Consider the following 11641-nt stretch of genomic DNA (forward strand, 5'->3'; position numbering starts at 1 on the left):
TGCTGAGTTAGAGGCCTACATGTCCTTTCTGCAGCCTGTCATGGCTGCCAAAGTAGGGGGCTGATCCCTTCAATGGTTTTCCTTTGAGTGCTCCAGGGTCTGGGTTCCCATGAAGCACTCTCATGGGAAGTGAAACCCCTGCCCACTTCCTTTGGCCACAGAGCAGCCAGACCCAGGGGTTCTTTCTTTTTTACTTTCTCTCCTCTTTGGTAATACCATGGGATAGCTGAAAATGGTGGCCCAGCCCGGTCAGGAGTGGAAGGGTACTGCTGTAGGCTGGCTCCTAAAGTCTGTGCCTGCCTCTCATTTGCTCACCCTGGTCTCCGATCCCCGCTGGGACCTGGTCTCATGGTCCATCAAAGACTTGGGCAGTTGTGTGTGCATGGTCAAGAAGGAATCAGAGATGATGCCTCTTGGGGTTTCCTCTTAGAGTCTTTGTCTGACCTTCCAGGAAGGAGCCCAGGCACATACCCCATGCCTGAGGATCATGAATTTTTAATGAGCCTTTGATTTGTCCTGAAGTGAAAAATCCTAATTATGAAAATTAGTACCATAAATAAGCCGCATGATTCAGCTTATAGTTTGAAGCCTACATGTTTGAAAAGCAGCCCAAGAAGTACAGGACTTGTCCGAGGTCACATCTTAAGGATGAAGAAAGGAGAGATGGATTTGCTGTGGGGACGCAGTGGTAAGAAAGGATGACTCAGGGTTGCGTTGGTCTGTCTCCTGTCAGCAACAATACCTAGACGTATTTGTCCCTCATAAAATACAACTAGGGAAACAGGAAATGGTAAAACTTGGGTCCAGAGCTGAGAATCCCAAGGGTGACCTGCAGGAGCCTAGGAGACAAGAGGAGGGAGAGAGCTGGGGAGGCCTGGGCAGCAAGCCAAACATAACCAGTGGCAGAGTGAGAGATTGGCAGGGTCAGTGTCTGGGAGGCAGGTGGGGGCAGGTCATGGGGTGCCCGGAACTCAGGCTGGCCAGGGGCTTAGAAGAAAGAATGGCTTCAAGGGCGGTGCTGCGTTGCCTTGGTCCTTCTAGACAGAGTAAGCATACTTCCTGCAAACCACACCTAGCTCTGACAGCAAAGGACTCATCCAAGGGCTGCTGGACGTGCTAAAAGCTTAGTCCTCAACTCGGTAACAACAGCCAGAAAGTGAACAGTAAATGTTTAAAAGAAGGGCAGGCTTCCTTCCTGACGTGAGGACAAGGAAGTGGATTTGAGTCCACACGGAGCCCTGCAAATCACACAGGGACACACTGATTCGGGAACTCTCAGTTGTTGCTACGTAGCCATCGTCATGGTAGCTGGCTCCTGATTCTCAGCTTAGGTGTGGCCTTCAACAACTGCTGGAATTCAGGACAAACGGCAGAATATGTGGTTTGAAGACTTCAGGGTTTTCTTTGGGGGGAGGGAGGAGAGGCTCGTGTAGCCTAGGCTTTCTTCAAACTCACTATGTAACTAAAAATGACCTGAAACAGATGTGTGTGCATATGTGCATACATTCATGTCTTAGTTACTTTCCTATTGCCATGATAAGACACCATGACCAGTGCAACTTAGAGAAAGCATCTGATTTGGGACTTATGGTTTCAGAGGGTTCGAGTCCATGACCATCATGGCAGGGAGCATGGCAGCAGACAATAGCCCTGGAGCAGTAGCTGAGAGCTCCTGTCTTTTTATTTTCACTATGTAAATGTTCTACTTTAATGTCCAGAGTTTGGAATGAAGGGCTGGTGCTCTTTCCTGGCCTGTGCCACAGGGTCTCAATGGGCTGGTGAGGCCATTATGGATACTTCTTGTCTAGCTTGGTTTCTGGGAAAATTTCATTCAAGTGATCACTGGTCATCTGGTCAAAGATGGTCTTCATGTTCTCCAGCCTGCTTCTCATATTCCTGGATCCTGACCTGGCATTTGGACACAAACTATCACAGTTCTTCACATACTCTCTTTCCTCATTGTTCACCAGGGCTATATATTTATCCTCAGGCACCAGGATCTTCCACCAGCCTGGTGGTGCCGGTGGCACGTCTTTAATCCCAGCACTCGGGAAGCAGAGGCAGGTGGATCTCTGAGTTCCAGGCCAGCCTGGTCTACAGAATGAGTTCCAGGACAGCCTCCAAAACAATACATAATGTAGGTATGTACGTGTATTGTGAACCAGCATGTAGGTAATGGTAATTGAACCCAGGTCCTCTGGAAGAGAAGGCAGTGCTTTTAACCTCAGAGCCATCTCTATCTTCTCTGAAACAGGGTGTCTTGTTTTTTCCACTGAACACACGAGATTAGCTGGTCTGTGAGCTTCTGGGGATCTCCTGATTGCACCTCGTATTTCACTGTAGGAATCCAGAGATTACAGGATTACACACACACACACACACACACACACACACACACACACACACACACACACACACGGAGGTCAGCTTTTATGTGAGTTCTGGAAATTTGAACTTAGGTCCTCAGCACAGCAATGATTTGCCCACTAAGCTATCTCCAAAGTATGATCTAGAACTTATGATCCATCCGCTATTGTAGGTTAGGGATCCAAAGAGACAACTCAGCATGACCAAAATTCTTGCTGAGAAACACTTCTCACAGAGCAGTTCTGAATGCATATTACAAGGAATATTTTAAGGCAACAAATAAATAAAAATCCACAGAAAAACTACAGGCTGGTTGGCAGTTGCAGTTGCAAGCAATCTAACAAGAGCCAAGAAGACGAAGTTAGCTGGAGCATTTTGACCACCATTTTCCAGAGCAGGGTTAGGTGCTTTCCCACAGGACTTTTCAGGGCATGGGGCAGAAACCAAAGATGACTTCAACTGAGACAAGATGGAGAAACCTTTGCCCTGTTTCACTTCCTCCACCTCCTGAGTGCTGGGATAAAGGCTTTATGCCTCCATATCTGTTTCATGTGGTATTGGTATTGAACCTAGGCTTTCAGACATGCTGGGCAAGCATGCTACCTACTGAGATTTATACTCTCACCACCCTTCACCTCTCAAGCTTTAGAAGCTTCAAGCCACATAAAATCCTATTTCTCCCACACTGACAGTGTGAGCATGTTATTTAAAGCCCCAGTTTTATTTATTTGTTTGTTTATTTTTGAGAGGGCATCTCTACATAGCCCTAGCTGGCTTGGGACTCACTATACAGACCAGGTTGGCTTCAAACTCACAGAGATCTGCCCTGCCTTTGCTTCCTGAGTGCTGGGATTAAAGACTGGCTAAACCCCAATTTTATTAATGGGCAGCTCAGAAAATGACCTTTATCTACTTAGGTTAACATAACAAAATATGTTAGACTGTATATGTATCACTTTTCTCATAGCTCTTCAGAAAGAGCAACTTAGCAGGGAAGGAACCAGGGCTGGAGAGATGGCTTGGGGTTTCAGTAATGCCATTTCATTGTGACTACAGTGGAACAGAGCAATTCACAACATGGTGGCCAGGAAACAAACAAAAGAGAGATACACGAATGAGCCAGAGCGCGATACAGTCCTGAGGGTATGCCCCGGCGATGGGCTTCTTCCAGCTAGCTCCTGCTTTTGACCACCTTCCAATAATTCCATCACGCTGGGAGTCAGTTATCCACTCATTAGGTCAGAGCCATCGTGGTCTAATGGTCTCAGATAAAGCCCTCACAGTCACACCCAGAGGCATGCTTTACTAATCCCTTAGGTAATTCTCAGTCCAGTCAAGTTGACCATGAAGGTCCATCAGCACAGACTGTGTGATTTATAAACCACACAGGTGCTGGCAATGTCTAAAGAATGGCGCTTCCGTAAAGATAGAACTTCTAGTTCCGTGATTACACAGAAGGGACAGACAGCTTTCTCGGGCTTATTTATTTTTGAGACCAGGGCTTGTCACTTATTAGAATAGCACCCCAGGTAGCCTGGAATTCACTATGTACCTAAGTAGCCCGGGTTGTGCCTTCTAAGCACTGGTATTACAAGCCTGTGCCACTGTCCCAGCCTCCGGCTTGCTTTGTAAAGGGACCTATCCCATTGTGAGGGCTTCAGCCTTCTAGTCCACCTCCTAATGCCACACCCTTGGGAGTTAGGATTTATTCTTTCTGGCGTTCTTCTCTGATGGCTCACTGTGTTGTCTGAGCTGGCCTCAAACTCAGGCCTCCTGCCCTCACCACACCCAGCACAAGGCTGCAATGTGTGGATTTGGGGGTCCACAGCAGAAAGACTTGGTTCATACAGATCAACATATGAGTTGGGACTCAAACTCACAGCTTTGCCAGGTGGTATTGGAGCATATCTTTTAATCAAGAGGCAGAGGCAGGTGGATCTCTGAGTTCATGGCCAGCATGGTCTACAGAGTGAGGTCCAGGACAGTTATGCCTGTCTTGAACTTCCCCTGCCTCCATCACCAGAAAAAAAACTCACAACTTTGACTTCAACATTAATGGTCCCAGAGGACCACACCATAGGCTTAGGAACTGGTATCATTTGTCCTTGACTGTGGCATGACCCCTTGAAGTTAGAGAATCACCCAAGCACTTGTCTACAAATATCCCAAAAACCAAAAATAGTGAAGGGCAGTTGCAGTCCCTCAGCTTAATTCCTTCCCTGCCTGCATATTCTTCCCCATCCTGCCTTCCTGCTTTGTGCTGGTCACTGCAGATAAAAGTAACCAGCTGCACCCATTCCCTAAAGGAGTCCACTGTCAAATGAGAGAATCAGCCTAGGAACAGATCATCCTAGCTGCTATTGTATATACAGGCACCGTAAGATGAATTAACTTAGCAGCTTAGGATGCCAGAGCTGAGGACAGAAGATTCCAGTGTACGGTTCAGCACCTCGTCTGACAATGGCAACCCATGAATTTCCTTTGCTGTGGCTCAGGTCACGGGCTCTAGTGATGACATGAATAGTGCTGTATTCCATGCTTAGCTATGTGACTCCTTCACTTTTCTCTGATTCTGGAGGTGCCTCTGTACCCTGCCACACACACCCAACAACTGCACACAGAGCACCTCAGCCTCGGGGTGAACCCTGGACTTCAGATCAAGCACAGGGTGAGTATCCTAGCACAGCAGGTTCCAAACAACCCTCAAAATCAACCCAGATGAGGTTCAGGACAAAGGCAGCAGGTAGCCTGGCTGACTAGGGACAGAAAAGACAAGTCTAGGGATCCAGAAGAGAGAGAGAGAGATTTGTGTTGCTGGGTACAAGTGGCTTGTCACTCTGCCGAAGTGCAGTCATCACTGAAGCCTGCCCAGCCTTGATTGGCAGTGCCACGTGGGACGGTTAAGGACGACATAACCAATGAATAACCAGCAATGACTCTATTCACACTGCAATAGACTATAGCTCCTGCTACAAAGCAGATGTGCCTTTCTCTCTACCCCACCCTGCCACTCACACCCCGAATCTGGGCTGTGCTTTGACTTGCTTTGGCTGGTACAGTATAGCATAAGGGCGAGCATACCAGTTCCCAGGCTAGACCTTGTAGAAAAGATATCACAGGTTTTCAGCTGGGGACTCTGCAGTAAGAAGATAGACTGAGCTGAGTGTGTGTGATGCGTACCTGTAATCTCGGCAGTTGGGAGATGATGTAAAAGGATTGCCCCAAATTTGATGCCAGCCTGGATTGCAGAGTGAGTTTAAATCTAGCCTGGGCTACATAGCAAGTCCTATCTAGCAAATAAACAAGAAGGCAGGTTAACATGAAGATAAAAGTTTATTAACAATTTCCTGGGGGGAAAATCACACAGGGAAAAAGGGGTAACCCAAAGCATCAGTTTACAACACTAGGTAGCTCATTTGAGAATAGCTGGGGCTGGGATATGGTTTAGTGGTGGAACACTTACATAGTCTGCCCAAGGCCCCAGAATCTCTCCCCTACATCTCCTTCCCACCTCCCCAGAAAAAAAAAAGAATTTGTAGAGCCAGCAAAGTGGGCTCAGTGGGTAAGAGGATGTGCCATCAAATCCTAATGACCTAAGTTCCATCTCTGATCCTACAGGGAGAGGGGAAAACCAACTCTGGAGGGTTACCCTCTGACCTCCACATGCTCCCTGTGGCATGCGGACACCTTCATACACACACAATCACTACCACTAACAGTAAATAAAATAGAAATTAGATACCACAAAGGCATTTTAGAGAAACGACAGAACTAAGGAAAACAGTTTCAGACTTACAAGGGTGGGGTTCTGTGGAAGACAAATCTGTGAAAAGAAATGAATGGGGTAAGGTTTGTTCGCAGATTCCCATGGGTCCACGTGGTTCATGCCTGGAATCCCAGTACTCTCAAAGCTGAGGTTGGAGGATTGCTACAAGTTGAAGACCAAATGAGGTCCAGGCTAGCCTGAGCCTCATTTGATCAAGACCTTGTCTGTAAATGGAAAGGGAGAGGGTAAAGGAGGTTTTTCTGGCATTCACAATTTTTACTACATTTGTTTGTTTGTTCGTGGGGCAGTGAGTGTTGGGAAGACAGCTGTGGGGTTCATTCTCTCTTTTCACTGTGTTCATCGCAGAATGGAACTTAGGTCATCAGGCTGACCCAGCAAACACCTTTATCCACTGAGTCATCTCACTGGCCCAGTGGCAATTACTATTTCTTTTCATTGTTTATTCATTTGTTTGTTTGAGGCAGGGTCTTACAATGTAGCCCTGGATATCCTGAAACTCCCTATGCAGACTAAGGTGACCTTGAACTCAGAGAGGTTCACCTGTCTATAGCACAAGTTCTAATAGGTCTTAATAAAAACCTAAAGTCAGAGCCGGGCGTTGGTGGCGCACGCCTTTAATCCCAGCACTTGGGAGGCAGAGGCAGGTGGATTTCTGTGAGTTCGAGGCCAGCCTGGTTTACAGAGGGAGTTCCAGGACAGCCTCCAAAAACAATACAAAGAAATGGCAAATACCATCAGGTGCGGTGGCACAGGCCTTTAATGCAAGTATTTGGGAGGCAAAGGCAGGTGTGGTGATATTTTTTTATTTCATGCATATGCCTGAGTACCTACATGTATATATGTATGTGCACTGCCTGTGTGCCTTGTGTGGAAAATCCACTTATTCAAACTACATTTTACTATAGACCAGTATAAATGGGTTACAATTGCTGATGTATCTAAGTCAATGAGTGGCACTTTGCTCCCAGAGTCCTGTGTCCACAGAGAAACCCTGTCTCGAAAAAAACCAAAAAAAAAAAAAAAAAAAAGCTGTCTTCTGACCTTCAGCTTAATGCTTGTGGCAGGTGTGCTCGCAAGCGCTCGTGCACGCGCACATGCACACACACACACATACACGCACTGTGTATAATAAATAAGTAAAAATTTTTTTGGTTTTTTTTTCGAGACAGGGTTTCTCTGTGGCTTTGGAGGCTGTCCTGGAACTTGCTTGGTAGTCCAGGCTGGTCTCGAACTCACAGAGATCCGCCTGCCTCTGCCTCCCAAGTGCTGGGATTAAAGGTGTGCGCCACCAACGCCTGGCTAATAAGTAAATTTTTTAAAAGTGAAAACAAAACAAAAAACCAAACAACCAAAACCCAAAGGAGCAATTCACACAGCTCTTTTGTGATATTGTGATGCAACTGGTATACACCAGCTGCACACTGTGAGTATAAACTTGATTGGGTGGCACATTTGTATATATGAAGTCATATCACCACAGCTCCACATTCAGATTCCACTAGCTGTCACCTAATTTCAAAGTTCCAAGAGAAGTCTTCCTTATGGCTTCTGAATTTTGTGTTTTTCTCTGAAGTCTTTATTCTATTCAAGATTATAAACTGCCTTCATGCTTACTTCCAGGGCTTTTTAAAAAAAAAAAGTACATTGGTGTTTTGGCTGCATGTAAGGGTGTCAAGTCCTCTGGAAGTAGAGTTATAGACGACAGTGAGCTGTCATGTGGTGCTGGGAATTGAACCTGGGTCCTCTGGAAGAGCAGTCAATGCTCTTAATTTAGCGATTCCCATCGCAGCAGTCGTTTCAAGGAATCACATCTTGGCTAGAGTGGGTGGAGTAGGGTTACTTACATTAAGCTTTTCAGGAAGGCGTTTGTCGCACTGCCCTCTACTGACGGATCTGTTCCTTACACTTACCTTGAATATAGGATCTTCCTAGCCAGCACATTTACTCCACTGAAGGGGATAACAGGACAATTTCTCGAGGAAAAGAAATTGATACAGAGTCTCACTGTATATCACTGGTTTTCCTGGAACTCACTATGTAGACCAAGTTGGCTTCGAACTCACAAAGCTCTACCCTCCTTGACACCCGCCCCCAAGTGCTGGGATTAAAGGCATGTAACACCAAGTCCCACAAAATGTATAGCACAGGCTGGCATCAAACTACTGATCTTCCTGCCTCTGTTTCTTCAGAATATCCTAAGAGTGTGTGTCACCACAACTCGCTCTCTTTGAGATCTGTATGCCTGAATGAGATGAGCTGTCCTTTCCCTTATAAGTTATTAAGTTGATTTAGCTTTTAAGTACTACTAATTTCTCCCAGTGGTTTCTTCTTCTTCTTCTTCTTCTTCTTCTTCTTCTTCTTCTTCTTCTTCTTCTTCTTCTTCTTCTTCTTCTTCTTCCTTTTTTTTTTTTTTTTTGAGACAGGGTTTCTCTGTGTAGCCCTGGCTCTCCTGGAACTTGCTATGTAGACCAGACTGGTCTCAAACTCAGGAATTCCAAGTGTTGGGATTAAAAGGCCTGTATCACCATATCCAGCTTCTCTCTCTTTCTCCCTTTCTCTCTCTCTCTCTCTCTCTCTCTCTCTCATTTGTGGGATGGAGAGATAACTCAGTGTTTAGAGTAGGTTGCTGTTCTAGAGGAACAGGGCTTGATACTCAGCACCCACATGTCAGCTCACATCTGTGTGTAACTCCAGTTCTAAGGAACCTGACATCCTCTTCTGGCCTCTAGGGCATCAGGCACACATGTGATGCACAGACATACAAACAGTGAGAACATTCACACCCATTATTAGCCAGATGGGGGTGGTGCACGCCTTTAATCCCAGCACTCAGGAGGCAGAGGCGGCCTATCTCTGGGTTTCATTCAGACCAGCCTGGTCTACAGAGTGAATTCCAGTACAGCCAGGGCTACACAGAGAAACCCAATCTCAAAAACAAAAAACAAACAATTATTACCATGTGTAGGCATGTGTGTGCACATTGGCACATGTGTGACCACAGAATACCGTCATGGAGTTGGTTCTCTTCTTTCGCCTTTACGTGGATTCTGGAAATCAAACTCAAGCTGATTAGGCTTATGTGGCAAGTGTCTTTATCCAATGAACCAACTCACTGGCACATCGCTTTATTTTTTGAGACCGTGGCTCACACTGTAGACCAGGCCAGCCTGGAACTCACTGTGGAGCTCAGGCTGGCCTAGAACTCTTGGTTGGCCTTCCCGTCTCAGACTCCTAAGTTCTGTGTGATTACAGAAGAGAAAGCACCAACAATCAGCTCCCACACTTTCCTTTCCTTTCTCTTTCCCTTCCTTACTTTCCCAGTCATTAAATTTCTAGTAACCATGTCGTTGATAGATTGAAAGTGATTTCATTATTCTTCTGCGGACACTTCTTCCTGCTGGGCCTTTTACAAAGAGGATGTGGTGACATTCTGGTTAATCCCCCATTTCTGGCATTACGCCCTCTCTTCCTTGCTCCCTACTTTTTACCCTTTGCCCTAGTCCATGCAACACTTCGTTAGAAAAGGCATAAGAAATCACATTTTCTGAGTCCTTCGCATCTCGTTCTTTCTTTGAATCTCTCAGTTCAGGGATGGAGAGATGGCTCAGCAGTTAAGAGCATTTACCGCTCTTCCAGAGGTCCAAGGCACCCAAGTCAGGCAGTTCACGGTCACTTGTAACTCCAGCTCCAGGAGACTTGCTTTGTTTTGTTTTGTTTTATAGACAGGGTTTCTCTGTGGCTTTGGAGGCTGTCCTGGAACTAACTCTTGTAGACCAGGCTGGTCTCGAACTCACAGAGACCTGCCTGCCTCTGCCTCCCCAGTGCTGGGATTAAAGGCATGCGCCACCAACGCCCGGCATTCCAGGAAATTTTACACCAGCACACAAGTGCCGTACACTACACAGACAGACACATATACACAAATAAAAATAAAGTTAACCTTAAAAATAAGCTTCCAGTCATAGGCTGGTGATAGGATTCTAAATTAAAAATAGTGTTTCCTGCTTTGGTACACAGTCAGCTGTTATGTAACCCCAAAATAAAGGGTACTTCCGCTTGACCTGGACTCTGGCAACCTTGACGATGCACTGAAGGGAAAAAACATTTAGTAATTAGTTCTTGACTTTCAACACTTTAGTATTTTTGTTTTCAATAAGAGTCCTGGTTGACAGCAGCCTTGTTATGGAACAGACACTGGAAGCATTTTAAAATTCAGCTTCAGAAGGATTCAGGATGCTAATTAGCCGTTTTATACTAATGTCCTTGAAAGGGAAATGCTGTGTATTCTGCACATGACACTTTCTGATTTAAAGTAAGTTCACTTCCTCCAACTACCTACTGAATAGGGATAATTCTATGTCATGAGGAAGCACATATTCTTTTGTTTTGTTTGTAGCTCTGGCTGGCCTTGAACTCACAGAGATCACTGCCTCCTGAGTGCTGGTGAAAGGTTCAGGCATTACTCTGGCCTGCCCTGTTACCTGGCAGGATGCGCTCAGGCAACACTCTGGCCAGCCCAGAGTTCCGTGAGAACCAGGCAGGTGCAAAGGACCCCTTTAAAGGACTGACCCCTGCCCGTTTACGCTCTCTTCCTCTCTTGCTCCTGCTCTCTCTCTTTGGCTCTTACTCTCATCTTACTCTGTCTCTCTCATATCTTATCTCTCTCTCTCTCTTCTCTGCATGGGCTGGTTACCTCTCACCCCCCTTTTCCCTCCCCTTCCACCAATAAACTCCACGTGGGATCGTTGAGTTGCAGTCTGTGTCTCCTTACTGGATAAACCTAAGCATTTTAACAACAGCTGGGATTAAAGGCATGGACTGCCAAACCCAACTGGGACTCAAGTATTTTTCACATTGTAACTTTTCTGTGGGGGGTGATTTGAGACAAGGTTCTCTGTGTAGCTTTGTCGACCAGACTGGCCTGGAACTGGCAGAGATCTATCTACACTAAGCTCTTGTTTCTTAACTTGATTCATAGTTAATGTCCCATTTGAAAAATTGTGTGTGTGTGTGTGTGTGTGTGTGTGTGTGTGAGAGAGAGAGAGAGAGAGAGAGAGAGAGAGAGAGAGAGAGAGAGAGAGAGAGAGAGAGAGACTAGATGACTGGGAAAATGTATGTATACACTCTATTTTAGTTATGGTTTCTATAGCTGGGAGGAAACACTATGACCAAAAAAGCAATTTGGGGAGGAAAGGGTTTATTTGGCTTACACTTCCAGATCATGGTCCATCACTGGAGGAAATCAGAACAGGAACTCAAACAGGGCTGGATCCTGAAGGCAGGAGGAGCTGATGCGGAGGCCAAGGAGGGGACGTGCTTAGTGGCTTGCTTTCCAGGGCTTGCTCAGCCTGCCCAGGGTGACACCATCCACCATTGTCTGTGTCTTACAGTTGCATCTCATGAAGGCATTTCCACAACTCCCTCCTCTCTGATGACTCCAGCTTGTGTCAAGCAGATACACAAAAACAGCCAGTACATACTCAAAAT

The sequence above is a fragment of the Mesocricetus auratus genome, unplaced genomic scaffold, assembly GCF_017639785.1.
Source record: "Mesocricetus auratus isolate SY011 unplaced genomic scaffold, BCM_Maur_2.0 Super-Scaffold_6723, whole genome shotgun sequence".
Taxonomy (NCBI): Eukaryota; Metazoa; Chordata; class Mammalia; order Rodentia; family Cricetidae; genus Mesocricetus; species Mesocricetus auratus.